Source organism: Rhinoderma darwinii (genome assembly GCF_050947455.1).
Source record: "Rhinoderma darwinii isolate aRhiDar2 chromosome 2 unlocalized genomic scaffold, aRhiDar2.hap1 SUPER_2_unloc_31, whole genome shotgun sequence".
NCBI lineage: Eukaryota > Metazoa > Chordata > Amphibia > Anura > Rhinodermatidae > Rhinoderma > Rhinoderma darwinii.
Window position 1 is genome coordinate 979,583 of NW_027461698.1, and position 23,004 is coordinate 1,002,586.

A 23,004-nucleotide genomic window follows, 5' to 3' on the forward strand; every position below is an offset into this window, starting at 1 on the left:
TCAATCAGTGGCTGGCTCAGGTGCAGCTCTTTAACCTACCTAGGAGGGAGGGCGGAGAGAAGACAAGGAAGGTGAATGAGCTGTTCCAATGTGAAATGCCGGAAACACAGAAACACAGACGACACAAAACAAGAGGTGGCAATGTATTAATTAATTGCATTTAATAAATTAGCTCATTATCACACATGACTGTACAAATGCATTGTCCAACAGGTGTTGAAATAATGGGATTAAAAGGGGAGATCCCATCCGAAAGACAAAAACAATGGCAAACACAAAAAGCACTTTTGGAATCTGATTTTAGTAAACACATAAGGAAAGGGTGCACCGGTCCTGGAAATACTGCAATACCAGGTCAATGCGTGGAGTGGACAGAGCAAGCTCTATTTCCATCTCCCTGTTCTAAAAATCCATTTAATATATGGTCCCCAGATAGGGGACGTATCAGATATTAAACTGATAAGAACAGATACTACACTTGATCTTAGCCAAAAGGCCGAGAAGCGATAACCCGAACGTGCCGCGCGTTTTGCTTCTTTTGCTTGCACCACAATGCAGTGCTGAAAGAGGAGGAATCGACATAAAAACGCCTTCCTGGCAACGCCCAAATGCCCTCCTGCCGTGCAAACACTGGCAGCAGCAGCAGCAGCAGCAGCAGCAGTAAGTGCATGCCCACTGCCACCCCTTCTCCTTTCACACCTTGTATCAGCTTTAATCCAGTCCAGTGCTGCCTGCTGAGCAGCACTGACCAACACTGCCTGGGCCCAGGCTTTTATCTCTGAGGCCCCATTATGATGTCAGAAAGCTGGCTCTGGCTCCTGAGGTCTCCACTATGACACGTGCAAAGTTCCGTCTGAACTTTATATAAGACGGTGCGGCTCAGTCAGTCACTCAGTGTTGCCTGAGAGGGCAACACTGCAACAGCCGGCCCCCAGGCTGTCTTTTTTTTGCACAGCTAGTTGCCTCCAGGAGGCCACAAGAGGGAGACAAGGGACTGCAAAATGGAAAATAGGCATCCACCAACTTTACAGACAACTTGTTCTCCTTGCTCCTACAACCTCCATCCTTGCACAGTTTGTTATTCTTCCAGGTAACATAGTAACAAATCCAAATTGCTGCTCTCTTTGTAGGCAAGCAAGGGTTTGTTGCAACTGCAATTCTTACTTCTTCTTGAAATGTAGGGACCACAGTACATTCCATCACATCCATCTAGTGTACACAGGTAGGTCCATTGTGACGGCCGGGCGGGCGGGCGGGCGGGCTGGCTGCTTTAATAGCTGTTTGCTGTTCCCCTACTCCACTCCACTATTAGACTATGGTTCTGCATCAATCAGTGGCTGGCTCAGGTGCAGCTCTTTAACCTACCTAGGAGGGAGGGCGGAGAGAAGACAAGGAAGGTGAATGAGCTGTTCCAATGTGAAATGCCGGAAACACAGAAACACAGACGACACAAAACAAGAGGTGGCAATGTATTAATTAATTGCATTTAATAAATTAGCTCATTATCACACATGACTGTACAAATGCATTGTCCAACAGGTGTTGAAATAATGGGATTAAAAGGGGAGATCCCATCCGAAAGACAAAAACAATGGCAAACACAAAAAGCACTTTTGGAATCTGATTTTAGTAAACACATAAGGAAAGGGTGCACCGGTCCTGGAAATACTGCAATACCAGGTCAATGCGTGGAGTGGACAGAGCAAGCTCTATTTCCATCTCCCTGTTCTAAAAATCCATTTAATATATGGTCCCCAGATAGGGGACGTATCAGATATTAAACTGATAAGAACAGATACTACACTTGATCTTAGCCAAAAGGCCGAGAAGCGATAACCCGAACGTGCCGCGCGTTTTGCTTCTTTTGCTTGCACCACAATGCAGTGCTGAAAGAGGAGGAATCGACATAAAAACGCCTTCCTGGCAACGCCCAAATGCCCTCCTGCCGTGCAAACACTGGCAGCAGCAGCAGCAGCAGCAGTAAGTGCATGCCCACTGCCACCCCTTCTCCTTTCACACCTTGTATCAGCTTTAATCCAGTCCAGTGCTGCCTGCTGAGCAGCACTGACCAACACTGCCTGGGCCCAGGCTTTTATCTCTGAGGCCCCATTATGATGTCAGAAAGCTGGCTCTGGCTCCTGAGGTCTCCACTATGACACGTACAAAGTTCCGTCTGAACTTTATATAAGACGGTGCGGCTCAGTCAGTCACTCAGTGTTGCCTGAGAGGGCAACACTGCAACAGCCGGCCCCCAGGCTGTCTTTTTTTTGCACAGCTAGTTGCCTCCAGGAGGCCACAAGAGGGAGACAAGGGACTGCAAAATGGAAAATAGGCATCCACCAACTTTACAGACAACTTGTTCTCCTTGCTCCTACAACCTCCATCCTTGCACAGTTTGTTATTCTTCCAGGTAACATAGTAACAAATCCAAATTGCTGCTCTCTTTGTAGGCAAGCAAGGGTTTGTTGCAACTGCAATTCTTACTTCTTCTTGAAATGTAGGGACCACAGTACATTCCATCACATCCATCTAGTGTACACAGGTAGGTCCATTGTGACGGGCGGGCGGGCGGGCGGGCGGGCTGGCTGCTTTAATGGCTGTTTGCTGTTCCCCTACTCCACTCCACTATTTGACTATGGTGCTGCATCAATCAGTGGCTGGCTCAGGTGCAGCTCTTTAACCTACCTAGGAGGGAGGGCGGAGAGAAGACAAGGAAGGTGAATGAGCTGTTCCAATGTGAAATGCCGGAAACACAGAAACACAGACGACACAAACAAGAGGTGGCAATGTATTAATTAATTGCATTTAATAAATTAGCTCATTATCACACATGACTGTACAAATGCATTGTCCAACAGGTGTTGAAATAATGGGATTAAAAGGGGAGATCCCATCCGAAAGACAAAAACAATGGCAAACACAAAAAGCACTTTTGGAATCTGATTTTAGTAAACACATAAGGAAAGGGTGCACCGGTCCTGGAAATACTGCCATACCAGGTCCAATGCGTGGAGTGGACAGAGCAAGCTCTATTTCCATCTCCCTGTTCTAAAAATCCATTTAATATATGGTCCCCAGATAGGGGACGTATCAGATATTCAACTGATAAGAACAGATACTACACTTGATCTTAGCCAAAAGGCCGAGAAGCGATAACCCGAACGTGCCGCGCGTTTTGCTTCTTTTGCTTGCACCACAATGCAGTGCTGAAAGAGGAGGAATCGACATAAAAACGCCTTCCTGGCAACGCCCAAATGCCCTCCTGCCGTGCAAACACTGGCAGCAGCAGCAGCAGCAGCAGTAAGTGCATGCCCACTGCCACCCCTTCTCCTTTCACACCTTGTATCAGCTTTAATCCAGTCCAGTGCTGCCTGCTGAGCAGCACTGACCAACACTGCCTGGGCCCAGGCTTTTATCTCTGAGGCCCCATTATGATGTCAGAAAGCTGGCTCTGGCTCCTGAGGTCTCCACTATGACACGTACAAAGTTCCGTCTGAACTTTATATAAGACGGTGCGGCTCAGTCAGTCACTCAGTGTTGCCTGAGAGGGCAACACTGCAACAGCCGGCCCCCAGGCTGTCTTTTTTTTGCACAGCTAGTTGCCTCCAGGAGGCCACAAGAGGGAGACAAGGGACTGCAAAATGGAAAATAGGCATCCACCAACTTTACAGACAACTTGTTCTCCTTGCTCCTACAACCTCCATCCTTGCACAGTTTGTTATTCTTCCAGGTAACATAGTAACAAATCCAAATTGCTGCTCTCTTTGTAGGCAAGCAAGGGTTTGTTGCAACTGCAATTCTTACTTCTTCTTGAAATGTAGGGACCACAGTACATTCCATCACATCCATCTAGTGTACACAGGTAGGTCCATTGTAACGGGCGGGCGGGCGGGCGGGCGGGCGGGCGGGCTGGCTGCTTTAATGGCTGTTTGCTGTTCCCCTACTCCACTCCACTATTTGACTATGGTGCTGCATCAATCAGTGGCTGGCTCAGGTGCAGCTCTTTAACCTACCTAGGAGGGAGGGCGGAGAGAAGACAAGGAAGGTGAATGAGCTGTTCCAATGTGAAATGCCGGAAACACAGAAACACAGACGACACAAAACAAGAGGTGGCAATGTATTAATTAATTGCATTTAATAAATTAGCTCATTATCACACATGACTGTACAAATGCATTGTCCAACAGGTGTTGAAATAATGGGATTAAAAGGGGAGATCCCATCCGAAAGACAAAAACAATGGCAAACACAAAAAGCACTTTTGGAATCTGATTTTAGTAAACACATAAGGAAAGGGTGCACCGGTCCTGGAAATACTGCAATACCAGGTCAATGCGTGGAGTGGACAGAGCAAGCTCTATTTCCATCTCCCTGTTCTAAAAATCCATTTAATATATGGTCCCCAGATAGGGGACGTATCAGATATTAAACTGATAAGAACAGATACTACACTTGATCTTAGCCAAAAGGCCGAGAAGCGATAACCCGAACGTGCCGCGCGTTTTGCTTCTTTTGCTTGCACCACAATGCAGTGCTGAAAGAGGAGGAATCGACATAAAAACGCCTTCCTGGCAACGCCCAAATGCCCTCCTGCCGTGCACACACTGGCAGCAGCAGCAGCAGCAGCAGCAGTAAGTGCATGCCCACTGCCACCCCTTCTCCTTTCACACCTTGTATCAGCTTTAATCCAGTCCAGTGCTGCCTGCTGAGCAGCACTGACCAACACTGCCTGGGCCCAGGCTTTTATCTCTGAGGCCCCATTATGATGTCAGAAAGCTGGCTCTGGCTCCTGAGGTTTCCACTATGACACGTGCAAAGTTCCGTCTGAACTTTATATAAGACGGTGCGGCTCAGTCAGTCACTCAGTGTTGCCTGAGAGGGCAACACTGCAACAGCCGGCCCCCAGGCTGTCTTTTTTTTGCACAGCTAGTTGCCTCCAGGAGGCCACAAGAGGGAGACAAGGGACTGCAAAATGGAAAATAGGCATCCACCAACTTTACAGACAACTTGTTCTCCTTGCTCCTACAACCTCCATCCTTGCACAGTTTGTTATTCTTCCAGGTAACATAGTAACAAATCCAAATTGCTGCTCTCTTTGTAGGCAAGCAAGGGTTTGTTGCAACTGCAATTCTTACTTCTTCTTGAAATGTAGGGACCACAGTACATTCCATCACATCCATCTAGTGTACACAGGTAGGTCCATTGTGACGGGCGGGCGGGCGGGCTGGCTGCTTTAATAGCTGTTTGCTGTTCCCCTACTCCACTCCACTATTTGACTATGGTGCTGCATCAATCAGTGGCTGGCTCAGGTGCAGCTCTTTAACCTACCTAGGAGGGAGGGCGGAGAGAAGACAAGGAAGGTGAATGAGCTGTTCCAATGTGAAATGCCGGAAACACAGAAACACACACGACACAAAACAAGAGGTGGCAATGTATTAATTAATTGCATTTAATAAATTAGCTCATTATCACACATGACTGTACAAATGCATTGTCCAACAGGTGTTGAAATAATGGGATTAAAAGGGGAGATCCCATCCGAAAGACAAAAACAATGGCAAACACAAAAAGCACTTTTGGAATCTGATTTTAGTAAACACATAAGGAAAGGGTGCACCGGTCCTGGAAATACTGCAATACCAGGTCAATGCGTGGAGTGGACAGAGCAAGCTCTATTTCCATCTCCCTGTTCTAAAAATCCATTTAATATATGGTCCCCAGATAGGGGACGTATCAGATATTAAACTGATAAGAACAGATACTACACTTGATCTTAGCCAAAAGGCCGAGAAGCGATAACCCGAACGTGCCGCGCGTTTTGCTTCTTTTGCTTGCACCACAATGCAGTGCTGAAAGAGGAGGAATCGACATAAAAACGCCTTCCTGGCAACGCCCAAATGCCCTCCTGCCGTGCAAACACTGGCAGCAGCAGCAGCAGCAGCAGCAGCAGTAAGTGCATGCCCACTGCCACCCCTTCTCCTTTCACACCTTGTATCAGCTTTAATCCAGTCCAGTGCTGCCTGCTGAGCAGCACTGACCAACACTGCCTGGGCCCAGGCTTTTATCTCTGAGGCCCCATTATGATGTCAGAAAGCTGGCTCTGGCTCCTGAGGTCTCCACTATGACACGTGCAAAGTTCCGTCTGAACTTTATATAAGACGGTGCGGCTCAGTCAGTCACTCAGTGTTGCCTGAGAGGGCAACACTGCAACAGCCGGCCCCCAGGCTGTCTTTTTTTTGCACAGCTAGTTGCCTCCAGGAGGCCACAAGAGGGAGACAAGGGACTGCAAAATGGAAAATAGGCATCCACCAACTTTACAGACAACTTGTTCTCCTTGCTCCTACAACCTCCATCCTTGCACAGTTTGTTATTCTTCCAGGTAACATAGTAACAAATCCAAATTGCTGCTCTCTTTGTAGGCAAGCAAGGGTTTGTTGCAACTGCAATTCTTACTTCTTCTTGAAATGTAGGGACCACAGTACATTCCATCACATCCATCTAGTGTACACAGGTAGGTCCATTGTGACGGGCGGGCGGGCGGGCTGGCTGCTTTAATGGCTGTTTGCTGTTCCCCTACTCCACTCCACTATTTGACTATGGTGCTGCATCAATCAGTGGCTGGCTCAGGTGCAGCTCTTTAACCTACCTAGGAGGGAGGGCGGAGAGAAGACAAGGAAGGTGAATGAGCTGTTCCAATGTGAAATGCCGGAAACACAGAAACACAGACGACACAAAACAAGAGGTGGCAATGTATTAATTAATTGCATTTAATAAATTAGCTCATTATCACACATGACTGTACAAATGCATTGTCCAACAGGTGTTGAAATAATGGGATTAAAAGGGGAGATCCCATCCGAAAGACAAAAACAATGGCAAACACAAAAAGCACTTTTGGAATCTGATTTTAGTAAACACATAAGGAAAGGGTGCACCGGTCCTGGAAATACTGCAATACCAGGTCAATGCGTGGAGTGGACAGAGCAAGCTCTATTTCCATCTCCCTGTTCTAAAAATCCATTTAATATATGGTCCCCAGATAGGGGACGTATCAGATATTAAACTGATAAGAACAGATACTACACTTGATCTTAGCCAAAAGGCCGAGAAGCGATAACCCGAACGTGCCGCGCGTTTTGCTTCTTTTGCTTGCACCACAATGCAGTGCTGAAAGAGGAGGAATCGACATAAAAACGCCTTCCTGGCAACGCCCAAATGCCCTCCTGCCGTGCAAACACTGGCAGCAGCAGCAGCAGCAGCAGCAGCAGCAGCAGTAAGTGCATGCCCACTGCCACCCCTTCTCCTTTCACACCTTGTATCAGCTTTAATCCAGTCCAGTGCTGCCTGCTGAGCAGCACTGACCAACACTGCCTGGGCCCAGGCTTTTATCTCTGAGGCCCCATTATGATGTCAGAAAGCTGGCTCTGGCTCCTGAGGTCTCCACTATGACACGTGCAAAGTTCCGTCTGAACTTTATATAAGACGGTGCGGCTCAGTCAGTCACTCAGTGTTGCCTGAGAGGGCAACACTGCAACAGCCGGCCCCCAGGCTGTCTTTTTTTTGCACAGCTAGTTGCCTCCAGGAGGCCACAAGAGGGAGACAAGGGACTGCAAAATGGAAAATAGGCATCCACCAACTTTACAGACAACTTGTTCTCCTTGCTCCTACAACCTCCATCCTTGCACAGTTTGTTATTCTTCCAGGTAACATAGTAACAAATCCAAATTGCTGCTCTCTTTGTAGGCAAGCAAGGGTTTGTTGCAACTGCAATTCTTACTTCTTCTTGAAATGTAGGGACCACAGTACATTCCATCACATCCATCTAGTGTACACAGGTAGGTCCATTGTGACGGGCGGGCGGGCGGGCTGGCTGCTTTAATGGCTGTTTGCTGTTCCCCTACTCCACTCCACTATTTGACTATGGTGCTGCATCAATCAGTGGCTGGCTCAGTTGCAGCTCTTTAACCTACCTAGGAGGGAGGGCGGAGAGAAGACAAGGAAGGTGAATGAGCTGTTCCAATGTGAAATGCCGGAAACACAGAAACACAGACGACACAAAACAAGAGGTGGCAATGTATTAATTAATTGCATTTAATAAATTAGCTCATTATCACACATGACTGTACAAATGCATTGTCCAACAGGTGTTGAAATAATGGGATTAAAAGGGGAGATCCCATCCGAAAGACAAAAACAATGGCAAACACAAAAAGCACTTTTGGAATCTGATTTTAGTAAACACATAAGGAAAGGGTGCACCGGTCCTGGAAATACTGCAATACCAGGTCAATGCGTGGAGTGGACAGAGCAAGCTCTATTTCCATCTCCCTGTTCTAAAAATCCATTTAATATATGGTCCCCAGATAGGGGACGTATCAGATATTAAACTGATAAGAACAGATACTACACTTGATCTTAGCCAAAAGGCCGAGAAGCGATAACCCGAACGTGCCGCGCGTTTTGCTTCTTTTGCTTGCACCATTATGCAGTGCTGAAAGAGGAGGAATCGACATAAAAACGCCTTCCTGGCAACGCCCAAATGTCCTCCTGCCGTGCACACACTGGCAGCAGCAGCAGCAGCAGCAGCAGTAAGTGCATGCCCACTGCCACCCCTTCTCCTTTCACACCTTGTATCAGCTTTAATCCAGTCCAGTGCTGCCTGCTGAGCAGCACTGACCAACACTGCCTGGGCCCAGGCTTTTATCTCTGAGGCCCCATTATGATGTCAGAAAGCTGGCTCTGGCTCCTGAGGTCTCCACTATGACACGTGCAAAGTTCCGTCTGAACTTTATATAAGACGGTGTGGCTCAGTCAGTCACTCAGTGTTGCCTGAGAGGGCAACACTGCAACAGCCGGCCCCCAGGCTGTCTTTTTTTTGCACAGCTAGTTGCCTCCAGGAGGCCACAAGAGGGAGACAAGGGACTGCAAAATGGAAAATAGGCATCCACCAACTTTACAGACAACTTGTTCTCCTTGCTCCTACAACCTCCATCCTTGCACAGTTTGTTATTCTTCCAGGTAACATAGTAACAAATCCAAATTGCTGCTCTCTTTGTAGGCAAGCAAGGGTTTGTTGCAACTGCAATTCTTACTTCTTCTTGAAATGTAGGGACCACAGTACATTCCATCACATCCATCTAGTGTACACAGGTAGGTCCATTGTGACGGGCGGGCGGGCGGGCGGGCGGGCGGGCTGGCTGCTTTAATAGCTGTTTGCTGTTCCCCTACTCCACTCCACTATTAGACTATGGTTCTGCATCAATCAGTGGCTGGCTCAGGTGCAGCTCTTTAACCTACCTAGGAGGGAGGGCGGAGAGAAGACAAGGAAGGTGAATGAGCTGTTCCAATGTGAAATGCCGGAAACACAGAAACACAGACGACACAAAACAAGAGGTGGCAATGTATTAATTAATTGCATTTAATAAATTAGCTCATTATCACACATGACTGTACAAATGCATTGTCCAACAGGTGTTGAAATAATGGGATTAAAAGGGGAGATCCCATCCGAAAGACAAAAACAATGGCAAACACAAAAAGCACTTTTGGAATCTGATTTTAGTAAACACATAAGGAAAGGGTGCACCGGTCCTGGAAATACTGCAATACCAGGTCAATGCGTGGAGTGGACAGAGCAAGCTCTATTTCCATCTCCCTGTTCTAAAAATCCATTTAATATATGGTCCCCAGATAGGGGACGTATCAGATATTAAACTGATAAGAACAGATACTACACTTGATCTTAGCCAAAAGGCCGAGAAGCGATAGCCCGAACGTGCCGCGCGTTTTGCTTCTTTTGCTTGCACCACAATGCAGTGCTGAAAGAGGAGGAATCGACATAAAAACGCCTTCCTGGCAACGCCCAAATGCCCTCCTGCCGTGCAAACACTGGCAGCAGCAGCAGCAGCAGCAGTAAGTGCATGCCCACTGCCACCCCTTCTCCTTTCACACCTTGTATCAGCTTTAATCCAGTCCAGTGCTGCCTGCTGAGCAGCACTGACCAACACTGCCTGGGCCCAGGCTTTTATCTCTGAGGCCCCATTATGATGTCAGAAAGCTGGCTCTGGCTCCTGAGGTCTCCACTATGACACGTACAAAGTTCCGTCTGAACTTTATATAAGACGGTGCGGCTCAGTCAGTCACTCAGTGTTGCCTGAGAGGGCAACACTGCAACAGCCGGCCCCCAGGCTGTCTTTTTTTTGCACAGCTAGTTGCCTCCAGGAGGCCACAAGAGGGAGACAAGGGACTGCAAAATGGAAAATAGGCATCCACCAACTTTACAGACAACTTGTTCTCCTTGCTCCTACAACCTCCATCCTTGCACAGTTTGTTATTCTTCCAGGTAACATAGTAACAAATCCAAATTGCTGCTCTCTTTGTAGGCAAGCAAGGGTTTGTTGCAACTGCAATTCTTACTTCTTCTTGAAATGTAGGGACCACAGTACATTCCATCACATCCATCTAGTGTACACAGGTAGGTCCATTGTAACGGGCGGGCGGGCGGGCGGGCTGGCTGCTTTAATGGCTGTTTGCTGTTCCCCTACTCCACTCCACTATTTGACTATGGTGCTGCATCAATCAGTGGCTGGCTCAGGTGCAGCTCTTTAACCTACCTAGGAGGGAGGGCGGAGAGAAGACAAGGAAGGTGAATGAGCTGTTCCAATGTGAAATGCCGGAAACACAGAAACACAGACGACACAAAACAAGAGGTGGCAATGTATTAATTAATTGCATTTAATAAATTAGCTCATTATCACACATGACTGTACAAATGCATTGTCCAACAGGTGTTGAAATAATGGGATTAAAAGGGGAGATCCCATCCGAAAGACAAAAACAATGGCAAACACAAAAAGCACTTTTGGAATCTGATTTTAGTAAACACATAAGGAAAGGGTGCACCGGTCCTGGAAATACTGCAATACCAGGTCAATGCGTGGAGTGGACAGAGCAAGCTCTATTTCCATCTCCCTGTTCTAAAAATCCATTTAATATATGGTCCCCAGATAGGGGACGTATCAGATATTAAACTGATAAGAACAGATACTACACTTGATCTTAGCCAAAAGGCCGAGAAGCGATAACCCGAACGTGCCGCGCGTTTTGCTTCTTTTGCTTGCACCACAATGCAGTGCTGAAAGAGGAGGAATCGACATAAAAACGCCTTCCTGGCAACGCCCAAATGCCCTCCTGCCGTGCACACACTGGCAGCAGCAGCAGCAGCAGCAGCAGTAAGTGCATGCCCACTGCCACCCCTTCTCCTTTCACACCTTGTATCAGCTTTAATCCAGTCCAGTGCTGCCTGCTGAGCAGCACTGACCAACACTGCCTGGGCCCAGGCTTTTATCTCTGAGGCCCCATTATGATGTCAGAAAGCTGGCTCTGGCTCCTGAGGTTTCCACTATGACACGTGCAAAGTTCCGTCTGAACTTTATATAAGACGGTGCGGCTCAGTCAGTCACTCAGTGTTGCCTGAGAGGGCAACACTGCAACAGCCGGCCCCCAGGCTGTCTTTTTTTTGCACAGCTAGTTGCCTCCAGGAGGCCACAAGAGGGAGACAAGGGACTGCAAAATGGAAAATAGGCATCCACCAACTTTACAGACAACTTGTTCTCCTTGCTCCTACAACCTCCATCCTTGCACAGTTTGTTATTCTTCCAGGTAACATAGTAACAAATCCAAATTGCTGCTCTCTTTGTAGGCAAGCAAGGGTTTGTTGCAACTGCAATTCTTACTTCTTCTTGAAATGTAGGGACCACAGTACATTCCATCACATCCATCTAGTGTACACAGGTAGGTCCATTGTGACGGGCGGGCGGGCGGGCGGGCGGGCTGGCTGGCTGCTTTAATGGCTGTTTGCTGTTCCCCTACTCCACTCCACTATTTGACTATGGTGCTGCATCAATCAGTGGCTGGCTCAGGTGCAGCTCTTTAACCTACCTAGGAGGGAGGGCGGAGAGAAGACAAGGAAGGTGAATGAGCTGTTCCAATGTGAAATGCCGGAAACACAGAAACACACACGACACAAAACAAGAGGTGGCAATGTATTAATTAATTGCATTTAATAAATTAGCTCATTATCACACATGACTGTACAAATGCATTGTCCAACAGGTGTTGAAATAATGGGATTAAAAGGGGAGATCCCATCCGAAAGACAAAAACAATGGCAAACACAAAAAGCACTTTTGGAATCTGATTTTAGTAAACACATAAGGAAAGGGTGCACCGGTCCTGGAAATACTGCAATACCAGGTCAATGCGTGGAGTGGACAGAGCAAGCTCTATTTCCATCTCCCTGTTCTAAAAATCCATTTAATATATGGTCCCCAGATAGGGGACGTATCAGATATTAAACTGATAAGAACAGATACTACACTTGATCTTAGCCAAAAGGCCGAGAAGCGATAACCCGAACGTGCCGCGCGTTTTGCTTCTTTTGCTTGCACCACAATGCAGTGCTGAAAGAGGAGGAATCGACATAAAAACGCCTTCCTGGCAACGCCCAAATGCCCTCCTGCCGTGCAAACACTGGCAGCAGCAGCAGCAGTAAGTGCATGCCCACTGCCACCCCTTCTCCTTTCACACCTTGTATCAGCTTTAATCCAGTCCAGTGCTGCCTGCTGAGCAGCACTGACCAACACTGCCTGGGCCCAGGCTTTTATCTCTGAGGCCCCATTATGATGTCAGAAAGCTGGCTCTGGCTCCTGAGGTCTCCACTATGACACGTGCAAAGTTCCGTCTGAACTTTATATAAGACGGTGCGGCTCAGTCAGTCACTCAGTGTTGCCTGAGAGGGCAACACTGCAACAGCCGGCCCCCAGGCTGTCTTTTTTTTGCACAGCTAGTTGCCTCCAGGAGGCCACAAGAGGGAGACAAGGGACTGCAAAATGGAAAATAGGCATCCACCAACTTTACAGACAACTTGTTCTCCTTGCTCCTACAACCTCCATCCTTGCACAGTTTGTTATTCTTCCAGGTAACATAGTAACAAATCCAAATTGCTGCTCTCTTTGTAGGCAAGCAAGGGTTTGTTGCAACTGCAATTCTTACTTCTTCTTGAAATGTAGGGACCACAGTACATTCCATCACATCCATCTAGTGTACACAGGTAGGTCCATTGTGACGGGCGGGCTGGCGGGCTGGCTGCTTTAATGGCTGTTTGCTGTTCCCCTACTCCACTCCACTATTTGACTATGGTGCTGCATCAATCAGTGGCTGGCTCAGGTGCAGCTCTTTAACCTACCTAGGAGGGAGGGCGGAGAGAAGACAAGGAAGGTGAATAAGCTGTTCCAATGTGAAATGCCGGAAACACAGAAACACAGACGACACAAAACAGGAGGTGGCAATGTATTAATTAATTGCATTTAATAAATTAGCTCATTATCACACATGACTGTACAAATGCATTGTCCAACAGGTGTTGAAATAATGGGATTAAAAGGGGAGATCCCATCCGAAAGACAAAAACAATGGCAAACACAAAAAGCACTTTTGGAATCTGATTTTAGTAAACACATAAGGAAAGGGTGCACCGGTCCTGGAAATACTGCAATACCAGGTCAATGCGTGGAGTGGACAGAGCAAGCTCTATTTCCATCTCCCTGTTCTAAAAATCCATTTAATATATGGTCCCCAGATAGGGGACGTATCAGATATTAAACTGATAAGAACAGATACTACACTTGATCTTAGCCAAAAGGCCGAGAAGCGATAACCCGAACGGGCCGCGCGTTGACCGAGCCTGCCAAATACTGCTGTTCAACCCTTGCAGCGATTCAGCCTACTCCTAGGCAATTCCATGGGGCCCTGCAGGCTCACACACACAGCTACTAAGCGGGAGGTGAATAAAGGCCGGAGAGGAAGCAAGACAGGATTTGCTTCTTTTGCTTGCACCACAATGCAGTGCTGAAAGAGGAGGAATCGACATAAAAACGCCTTCCTGGCAACGCCCAAATGCCCTCCTGCCGTGCAAACACTGGCAGCAGCAGCAGCAGCAGCAGCAGCAGCAGCAGTAAGTGCATGCCCACTGCCACCCCTTCTCCTTTCACACCTTGTATCAGCTTTAATCCAGTCCAGTGCTGCCTGCTGAGCAGCACTGACCAACACTGCCTGGGCCCAGGCTTTTATCTCTGAGGCCCCATTATGATGTCAGAAAGCTGGCTCTGGCTCCTGAGGTCTCCACTATGACACGTGCAAAGTTCCGTCTGAACTTTATATAAGACGGTGCGGCTCAGTCAGTCACTCAGTGTTGCCTGAGAGGGCAACACTGCAACAGCCGGCCCCCAGGCTGTCTTTTTTTTGCACAGCTAGTTGCCTCCAGGAGGCCACAAGAGGGAGACAAGGGACTGCAAAATGGAAAATAGGCATCCACCAACTTTACAGACAACTTGTTCTCCTTGCTCCTACAACCTCCATCCTTGCACAGTTTGTTATTCTTCCAGGTAACATAGTAACAAATCCAAATTGCTGCTCTCTTTGTAGGCAAGCAAGGGTTTGTTGCAACTGCAATTCTTACTTCTTCTTGAAATGTAGGGACCACAGTACATTCCATCACATCCATCTAGTGTACACAGGTAGGTCCATTGTGATGGGCGGGCGGGCGGGCTGGCTGCTTTAATGGCTGTTTGCTGTTCCCCTACTCCACTCCACTATTTGACTATGGTGCTGCATCAATCAGTGGCTGGCTCAGGTGCAGCTCTTTAACCTACCTAGGAGGGAGGGCGGAGAGAAGACAAGGAAGGTGAATGAGCTGTTCCAATGTGAAATGCCAGAAACACAGACGACACAAAACAAGAGGTGGCAATGTATTAATTAATTGCATTTAATAAATTAGCTCATTATCACACATGACTGTACAAATGCATTGTCCAACAGGTGTTGAAATAATGGGATTAAAAGGGGAGATCCCATCCGAAAGACAAAAACAATGGCAAACACAAAAAGCACTTTTGGAATCTGATTTTAGTAAACACATAAGGAAAGGGTGCACCGGTCCTGGAAATACTGCAATACCAGGTCAATGCGTGGAGTGGACAGAGCAAGCTCTATTTCCATCTCCCTGTTCTAAAAATCCATTTAATATATGGTCCCCAGATAGGGGACGTATCAGATATTAAACTGATAAGAACAGATACTACACTTGATCTTAGCCAAAAGGCCGAGAAGCGATAACCCGAACGTGCCGCGCGTTGACCGAGCCTGCCCAATACTGCTGTTCACCCCTTGCAGCGATTCAGCCTACTCCTAGGCAATTCCATGGGGCCCTGCAGGCTCACACACACTCACAGCTACGCGGGAGGTGAATAAAGGCCGGAGAGGAAGCAAGACAGGATTTGCTTCTTTTGCTTGCACCACAATGCAGTGCTGAAAGAGGAGGAATCGACATAAAAACGCCTTCCTGGCAACGCCCAAATGCCCTCCTGCCGTGCAAACACTGGCAGCAGCAGCAGCAGCAGTAAGTGCATGCCCACTGCCACCCCTTCTCCTTTCACACCTTGTATCAGCTTTAATCCAGTCCAGTGCTGCCTGCTGAGCAGCACTGACCAACACTGCCTGGGCCCAGGCTTTTATCTCTGAGGCCCCATTATGATGTCAGAAAGCTGGCTCTGGCTCCTGAGGTCTCCACTATGACACGTACAAAGTTCCGTCTGAACTTTATATAAGACGGTGCGGCTCAGTCAGTCACTCAGTGTTGCCTGAGAGGGCAACACTGCAACAGCCGGCCCCCAGGCTGTCTTTTTTTTGCACAGCTAGTTGCCTCCAGGAGGCCACAAGAGGGAGACAAGGGACTGCAAAATGGAAAATAGGCATCCACCAACTTTACAGACAACTTGTTCTCCTTGCTCCTACAACCTCCATCCTTGCACAGTTTGTTATTCTTCCAGGTAACATAGTAACAAATCCAAATTGCTGCTCTCTTTGTAGGCAAGCAAGGGTTTGTTGCAACTGCAATTCTTACTTCTTCTTGAAATGTAGGGACCACAGTACATTCCATCACATCCATCTAGTGTACACAGGTAGGTCCATTGTGACGGGCGGGCAGGCGGGCTGGCTGCTTTAATGGCTGTTTGCTGTTCCCCTACTCCACTCCACTATTTGACTATGGTGCTGCATCAATCAGTGGCTGGCTCAGGTGCAGCTCTTTAACCTACCTAGGAGGGAGGGCGGAGAGAAGACAAGGAAGGTGAATGAGCTGTTCCAATGTGAAATGCCGGAAACACAGAAACACAGACGACACAAAACAAGAGGTGGCAATGTATTAATTAATTGCATTTAATAAATTAGCTCATTATCACACATGACTGTACAAATGCATTGTCCAACAGGTGTTGAAATAATGGGATTAAAAGGGGAGATCCCATCCGAAAGACAAAAACAATGGCAAACACAAAAAGCACTTTTGGAATCTGATTTTAGTAAACACATAAGGAAAGGGTGCACCGGTCCTGGAAATACTGCAATACCAGGTCAATGCGTGGAGTGGACAGAGCAAGCTCTATTTCCATCTCCCTGTTCTAAAAATCCATTTAATATATGGTCCCCAGATAGGGGACGTATCAGATATTAAACTGATAAGAACAGATACTACACTTGATCTTAGCCAAAAGGCCGAGAAGCGATAACCCGAACGTGCCGCGCGTTTTGCTTCTTTTGCTTGCACCACAATGCAGTGCTGAAAGAGGAGGAATCGACATAAAAACGCCTTCCTGGCAACGCCCAAATGCCCTCCTGCCGTGCACACACTGGCAGCAGCAGCAGCAGCAGTAAGTGCATGCCCACTGCCACCCCTTCTCCTTTCACACCTTGTATCAGCTTTAATCCAGTCCAGTGCTGCCTGCTGAGCAGCACTGACCAACACTGCCTGGGCCCAGGCTTTTATCTCTGAGGCCCCATTATGATGTCAGAAAGCTGGCTCTGGCTCCTGAGGTTTCCACTATGACACGTGCAAAGTTCCGTCTGAACTTTATATAAGACGGTGCGGCTCAGTCAGTCACTCAGTGTTGCCTGAGAGGGCAACACTGCAACAGCCGGCCCCCAGGCTGTCTTTTTTTTGCACAGCTAGTTGCCTCCAGGAGGCCACAAGAGGGAGACAAGGGACTGCAAAATGGAAAATAGGCATCCACCAACTTTACAGACAACTTGTTCTCCTTGCTCCTACAACCTCCATCCTTGCACAGTTTGTTATTCTTCCAGGTAACATAGTAACAAATCCAAATTGCTGCTCTCTTTGTAGGCAAGCAAGGGTTTGTTGCAACTGCAATTCTTACTTCTTCTTGAAATGTAGGGACCACAGTACATTCCATCACATCCATCTAGTGTACACAGGTAGGTCCATTGTGACGGGCGGGCGGGCGGGCGGGCGGGCGGGCTGGCTGCTTTAATGGCTGTTTGCTGTTCCCCTACTCCACTCCACTATTTGACTATGGTGCTGCATCAATCAGTGGCTGGCTCAGGTGCAGCTCTTTAACCTACCTAGGAGGGAGGGCGGAGAGAAGACAAGGAAGGTGAATGAGCTGTTCCAATGTGAAATGCCGGAAACACAGAAACACAGACGACACAAAACAAGAGGTGGCAATGTATTAATTAATTGCATTTAATAAATTAGCTCATTATCACACATGACTGTACAAATGCATTGTCCAACAGGTGTTGAAATAATGGGATTAAAAGGGGAGATCCCATCCGAAAGACAAAAACAATGGCAAACACAAAAAGCACTTTTGGAATCTGATTTTAGTAAACACATAAGGAAAGGGTGCACCGGTCCTGGAAATACTGCAATACCAGGTCAATGCGTGGAGTGGACAGAGCAAGCTCTATTTCCATCTCCCTGTTCTAAAAATCCATTTAATATATGGTCCCCAGATAGGGGACGTATCAGATATTAAACTGATAAGAACAGATACTACACTTGATCTTAGCCAAAAGGCCGAGAAGCGATAACCCGAACGTGCCGCGCGTTTTGCTTCTTTTGCTTGCACCACAATGCAGTGCTGAAAGAGGAGGAATCGACATAAAAACGCCTTCCTGGCAACGCCCAAATGCCCTCCTGCCGTGCACACACTGGCAGCAGCAGCAGCAGCAGTAAGTGCATGCCCACTGCCACCCCTTCTCCTTTCACACCTTGTATCAGCTTTAATCCAGTCCAGTGCTGCCTGCTGAGCAGCACTGACCAACACTGCCTGGGCCCAGGCTTTTATCTCTGAGGCCCCATTATGATGTCAGAAAGCTGGCTCTGGCTCCTGAGGTTTCCACTATGACACGTGCAAAGTTCCGTCTGAACTTTATATAAGACGGTGCGGCTCAGTCAGTCACTCAGTGTTGCCTGAGAGGGCAACACTGCAACAGCCGGCCCCCAGGCTGTCTTTTTTTTGCACAGCTAGTTGCCTCCAGGAGGCCACAAGAGGGAGACAAGGGACTGCAAAATGGAAAATAGGCATCCACCAACTTTACAGACAACTTGTTCTCCTTGCTCCTACAACCTCCATCCTTGCACAGTTTGTTATTCTTCCAGGTAACATAGTAACAAATCCAAATTGCTGCTCTCTTTGTAGGCAAGCAAGGGTTTGTTGCAACTGCAATTCTTACTTCTTCTTGAAATGTAGGGACCACAGTACATTCCATCACATCCATCTAGTGTACACAGGTAGGTCCATTGTGACGGGCGGGCGGGCGGGCGGGCGGGCTGGCTGGCTGCTTTAATGGCTGTTTGCTGTTCCCCTACTCCACTCCACTATTTGACTATGGTGCTGCATCAATCAGTGGCTGGCTCAGGTGCAGCTCTTTAACCTACCTAGGAGGGAGGGCGGAGAGAAGACAAGGAAGGTGAATGAGCTGTTCCAATGTGAAATGCCGGAAACACAGAAACACACACGACACAAAACAAGAGGTGGCAATGTATTAATTAATTGCATTTAATAAATTAGCTCATTATCACACATGACTGTACAAATGCATTGTCCAACAGGTGTTGAAATAATGGGATTAAAAGGGGAGATCCCATCCGAAAGACAAAAACAATGGCAAACACAAAAAGCACTTTTGGAATCTGATTTTAGTAAACACATAAGGAAAGGGTGCACCGGTCCTGGAAATACTGCAATACCAGGTCAATGCGTGGAGTGGACAGAGCAAGCTCTATTTCCATCTCCCTGTTCTAAAAATCCATTTAATATATGGTCCCCAGATAGGGGACGTATCAGATATTAAACTGATAAGAACAGATACTACACTTGATCTTAGCCAAAAGGCCGAGAAGCGATAACCCGAACGTGCCGCGCGTTTTGCTTCTTTTGCTTGCACCACAATGCAGTGCTGAAAGAGGAGGAATCGACATAAAACGCCTTCCTGGCAACGCCCAAATGCCCTCCTGCCGTGCAAACACTGGCAGCAGCAGCAGCAGTAAGTGCATGCCCACTGCCACCCCTTCTCCTTTCACACCTTGTATCAGCTTTAATCCAGTCCAGTGCTGCCTGCTGAGCAGCACTGACCAACACTGCCTGGGCCCAGGCTTTTATCTCTGAGGCCCCATTATGATGTCAGAAAGCTGGCTCTGGCTCCTGAGGTCTCCACTATGACACGTGCCAAAGTTCCGTCTGAACTTTATATAAGACGGTGCGGCTCAGTCAGTCACTCAGTGTTGCCTGAGAGGGCAACACTGCAACAGCCGGCCCCCAGGCTGTCTTTTTTTTGCACAGCTAGTTGCCTCCAGGAGGCCACAAGAGGGAGACAAGGGACTGCAAAATGGAAAATAGGCATCCACCAACTTTACAGACAACTTGTTCTCCTTGCTCCTACAACCTCCATCCTTGCACAGTTTGTTATTCTTCCAGGTAACATAGTAACAAATCCAAATTGCTGCTCTCTTTGTAGGCAAGCAAGGGTTTGTTGCAACTGCAATTCTTACTTCTTCTTGAAATGTAGGGACCACAGTACATTCCATCACATCCATCTAGTGTACACAGGTAGGTCCATTGTGACGGGCGGGCTGGCTGCTTTAATGGCTGTTTGCTGTTCCCCTACTCCACTCCACTATTTGACTATGGTGCTGCATCAATCAGTGGCTGGCTCAGGTGCAGCTCTTTAACCTACCTAGGAGGGAGGGCGGAGAGAAGACAAGGAAGGTGAATGAGCTGTTCCAATGTGAAATGCCGGAAACACAGAAACACAGACGACACAAAACAGGAGGTGGCAATGTATTAATTAATTGCATTTAATAAATTAGCTCATTATCACACATGACTGTACAAATGCATTGTCCAACAGGTGTTGAAATAATGGGATTAAAAGGGGAGATCCCATCCGAAAGACAAAAACAATGGCAAACACAAAAAGCACTTTTGGAATCTGATTTTAGTAAACACATAAGGAAAGGGTGCACCGGTCCTGGAAATACTGCAATACCAGGTCAATGCGTGGAGTGGACAGAGCAAGCTCTATTTCCATCTCCCTGTTCTAAAAATCCATTTAATATATGGTCCCCAGATAGGGGACGTATCAGATATTAAACTGATAAGAACAGATACTACACTTGATCTTAGCCAAAAGGCCGAGAAGCGATAACCCGAACGGGCCGCGCGTTGACCGAGCCTGCCCAATACTGCTGTTCACCCCTTGCAGCGATTCAGCCTACTCCTAGGCAATTCCATGGGGCCCTGCAGGCTCACACACACAGCTACTAAGCGGGAGGTGAATAAAGGCCGGAGAGGAAGCAAGACAGGATTTGCTTCTTTTGCTTGCACCACAATGCAGTGCTGAAAGAGGAGGAATCGACATAAAAACGCCTTCCTGGCAACGCCCAAATGCCCTCCTGCCGTGCAAACACTGGCAGCAGCAGCAGCAGCAGCAGCAGCAGCAGCAGTAAGTGCATGCCCACTGCCACCCCTTCTCCTTTCACACCTTGTATCAGCTTTAATCCAGTCCAGTGCTGCCTGCTGAGCAGCACTGACCAACACTGCCTGGGCCCAGGCTTTTATCTCTGAGGCCCCATTATGATGTCAGAAAGCTGGCTCTGGCTCCTGAGGTCTCCACTATGACACGTGCAAAGTTCCGTCTGAACTTTATATAAGACGGTGCGGCTCAGTCAGTCACTCAGTGTTGCCTGAGAGGGCAACACTGCAACAGCCGGCCCCCAGGCTGTCTTTTTTTGCACAGCTAGTTGCCTCCAGGAGGCCACAAGAGGGAGACAAGGGACTGCAAAATGGAAAATAGGCATCCACCAACTTTACAGACAACTTGTTCTCCTTGCTCCTACAACCTCCATCCTTGCACAGTTTGTTATTCTTCCAGGTAACATAGTAACAAATCCAAATTGCTGCTCTCTTTGTAGGCAAGCAAGGGTTTGTTGCAACTGCAATTCTTACTTCTTCTTGAAATGTAGGGACCACAGTACATTCCATCACATCCATCTAGTGTACACAGGTAGGTCCATTGTGATGGGCGGGCGGGCGGGCTGGCTGCTTTAATGGCTGTTTGCTGTTCCCCTACTCCACTCCACTATTTGACTATGGTGCTGCATCAATCAGTGGCTGGCTCAGGTGCAGCTCTTTAACCTACCTAGGAGGGAGGGCGGAGAGAAGACAAGGAAGGTGAATGAGCTGTTCCAATGTGAAATGCCAGAAACACAGACGACACAAAACAAGAGGTGGCAATGTATTAATTAATTGCATTTAATAAATTAGCTCATTATCACACATGACTGTACAAATGCATTGTCCAACAGGTGTTGAAATAATGGGATTAAAAGGGGGAGATCCCATCCGAAAGACAAAAACAATGGCAAACACAAAAAGCACTTTGGAATCTGATTTTAGTAAACACATAAGGAAAGGGTGCACCGGTCCTGGAAATACTGCAATACCAGGTCAATGCGTGGAGTGGACAGAGCAAGCTCTATTTCCATCTCCCTGTTCTAAAAATCCATTTAATATATGGTCCCCAGATAGGGGACGTATCAGATATTAAACTGATAAGAACAGATACTACACTTGATCTTAGCCAAAAGGCCGAGAAGCGATAACCCGAACGTGCCGCGCGTTGACCGAGCCTGCCCAATACTGCTGTTCACCCCTTGCAGCGATTCAGCCTACTCCTAGGCAATTCCATGGGGCCCTGCAGGCTCACACACACTCACAGCTACGCGGGAGGTGAATAAAGGCCGGAGAGGAAGCAAGACAGGATTTGCTTCTTTTGCTTGCACCACAATGCAGTGCTGAAAGAGGAGGAATCGACATAAAAACGCCTTCCTGGCAACGCCCAAATGCCCTCCTGCCGTGCAAACACTGGCAGCAGCAGCAGCAGCAGTAAGTGCATGCCCACTGCCACCCCTTCTCCTTTCACACCTTGTATCAGCTTTAATCCAGTCCAGTGCTGCCTGCTGAGCAGCACTGACCAACACTGCCTGGGCCCAGGCTTTTATCTCTGAGGCCCCATTATGATGTCAGAAAGCTGGCTCTGGCTCCTGAGGTCTCCACTATGACACGTGCAAAGTTCCGTCTGAACTTTATATAAGACGGTGCGGCTCAGTCAGTCACTCAGTGTTGCCTGAGAGGGCAACACTGCAACAGCCGGCCCCCAGGCTGTCTTTTTTTTGCACAGCTAGTTGCCTCCAGGAGGCCACAAGAGGGAGACAAGGGACTGCAAAATGGAAAATAGGCATCCACCAACTTTACAGACAACTTGTTCTCCTTGCTCCTACAACCTCCATCCTTGCACAGTTTGTTATTCTTCCAGGTAACATAGTAACAAATCCAAATTGCTGCTCTCTTTGTAGGCAAGCAAGGGTTTGTTGCAACTGCAATTCTTACTTCTTCTTGAAATGTAGGGACCACAGTACATTCCATCACATCCATCTAGTGTACACAGGTAGGTCCATTGTGATGGGCGGGCGGGCGGGCTGGCTGCTTTAATGGCTGTTTGCTGTTCCCCTACTCCACTCCACTATTTGACTATGGTGCTGCATCAATCAGTGGCTGGCTCAGGTGCAGCTCTTTAACCTACCTA

At 47.8% G+C, this 23,004-nt stretch overlaps 17 non-coding genes across 17 annotated transcripts; all 17 read right to left on the bottom strand.

Moving 5' to 3' along the window:
• Window positions 1-317: 317 nt before the first annotated feature.
• On the bottom strand, window positions 318-508 carry LOC142677341 (U2 spliceosomal RNA). Its single transcript, XR_012852370.1, has one exon. It is a non-coding gene; the product is annotated as a U2 spliceosomal RNA (small nuclear RNA).
• Window positions 509-1,643: 1,135 nt separating this feature from the next.
• Window positions 1,644-1,834, bottom strand: LOC142677342 (U2 spliceosomal RNA). The gene has a single exon (XR_012852371.1). It is a non-coding gene; the product is annotated as a U2 spliceosomal RNA (small nuclear RNA).
• A 1,128-nt stretch (window positions 1,835-2,962) lies between these two features.
• LOC142677549 (U2 spliceosomal RNA) lies at window positions 2,963-3,154 on the bottom strand. The gene has a single exon (XR_012852558.1). It is a non-coding gene; the product is annotated as a U2 spliceosomal RNA (small nuclear RNA).
• Window positions 3,155-4,291: 1,137 nt separating this feature from the next.
• Window positions 4,292-4,482, bottom strand: LOC142677343 (U2 spliceosomal RNA). The gene has a single exon (XR_012852372.1). It is a non-coding gene; the product is annotated as a U2 spliceosomal RNA (small nuclear RNA).
• A 1,124-nt stretch (window positions 4,483-5,606) lies between these two features.
• LOC142677344 (U2 spliceosomal RNA) lies at window positions 5,607-5,797 on the bottom strand. Its single transcript, XR_012852373.1, has one exon. It is a non-coding gene; the product is annotated as a U2 spliceosomal RNA (small nuclear RNA).
• A 1,127-nt stretch (window positions 5,798-6,924) lies between these two features.
• Window positions 6,925-7,115, bottom strand: LOC142677345 (U2 spliceosomal RNA). The gene has a single exon (XR_012852374.1). It is a non-coding gene; the product is annotated as a U2 spliceosomal RNA (small nuclear RNA).
• Window positions 7,116-8,248: 1,133 nt separating this feature from the next.
• On the bottom strand, window positions 8,249-8,439 carry LOC142677346 (U2 spliceosomal RNA). The gene has a single exon (XR_012852375.1). It is a non-coding gene; the product is annotated as a U2 spliceosomal RNA (small nuclear RNA).
• Window positions 8,440-9,575: 1,136 nt separating this feature from the next.
• On the bottom strand, window positions 9,576-9,766 carry LOC142677347 (U2 spliceosomal RNA). Its single transcript, XR_012852376.1, has one exon. It is a non-coding gene; the product is annotated as a U2 spliceosomal RNA (small nuclear RNA).
• A 1,125-nt stretch (window positions 9,767-10,891) lies between these two features.
• On the bottom strand, window positions 10,892-11,082 carry LOC142677349 (U2 spliceosomal RNA). The gene has a single exon (XR_012852377.1). It is a non-coding gene; the product is annotated as a U2 spliceosomal RNA (small nuclear RNA).
• Window positions 11,083-12,218: 1,136 nt separating this feature from the next.
• On the bottom strand, window positions 12,219-12,409 carry LOC142677351 (U2 spliceosomal RNA). The gene has a single exon (XR_012852379.1). It is a non-coding gene; the product is annotated as a U2 spliceosomal RNA (small nuclear RNA).
• Window positions 12,410-13,524: 1,115 nt separating this feature from the next.
• Window positions 13,525-13,715, bottom strand: LOC142677352 (U2 spliceosomal RNA). The gene has a single exon (XR_012852380.1). It is a non-coding gene; the product is annotated as a U2 spliceosomal RNA (small nuclear RNA).
• Window positions 13,716-14,981: 1,266 nt separating this feature from the next.
• Window positions 14,982-15,172, bottom strand: LOC142677353 (U2 spliceosomal RNA). Its single transcript, XR_012852381.1, has one exon. It is a non-coding gene; the product is annotated as a U2 spliceosomal RNA (small nuclear RNA).
• A 1,260-nt stretch (window positions 15,173-16,432) lies between these two features.
• On the bottom strand, window positions 16,433-16,623 carry LOC142677354 (U2 spliceosomal RNA). The gene has a single exon (XR_012852382.1). It is a non-coding gene; the product is annotated as a U2 spliceosomal RNA (small nuclear RNA).
• A 1,130-nt stretch (window positions 16,624-17,753) lies between these two features.
• LOC142677355 (U2 spliceosomal RNA) lies at window positions 17,754-17,944 on the bottom strand. Its single transcript, XR_012852383.1, has one exon. It is a non-coding gene; the product is annotated as a U2 spliceosomal RNA (small nuclear RNA).
• Window positions 17,945-19,074: 1,130 nt separating this feature from the next.
• On the bottom strand, window positions 19,075-19,265 carry LOC142677356 (U2 spliceosomal RNA). The gene has a single exon (XR_012852384.1). It is a non-coding gene; the product is annotated as a U2 spliceosomal RNA (small nuclear RNA).
• Window positions 19,266-20,372: 1,107 nt separating this feature from the next.
• LOC142677357 (U2 spliceosomal RNA) lies at window positions 20,373-20,563 on the bottom strand. The gene has a single exon (XR_012852385.1). It is a non-coding gene; the product is annotated as a U2 spliceosomal RNA (small nuclear RNA).
• A 1,265-nt stretch (window positions 20,564-21,828) lies between these two features.
• LOC142677358 (U2 spliceosomal RNA) lies at window positions 21,829-22,019 on the bottom strand. The gene has a single exon (XR_012852386.1). It is a non-coding gene; the product is annotated as a U2 spliceosomal RNA (small nuclear RNA).
• Between the last annotated feature and the right edge of the window lie 985 nt (window positions 22,020-23,004).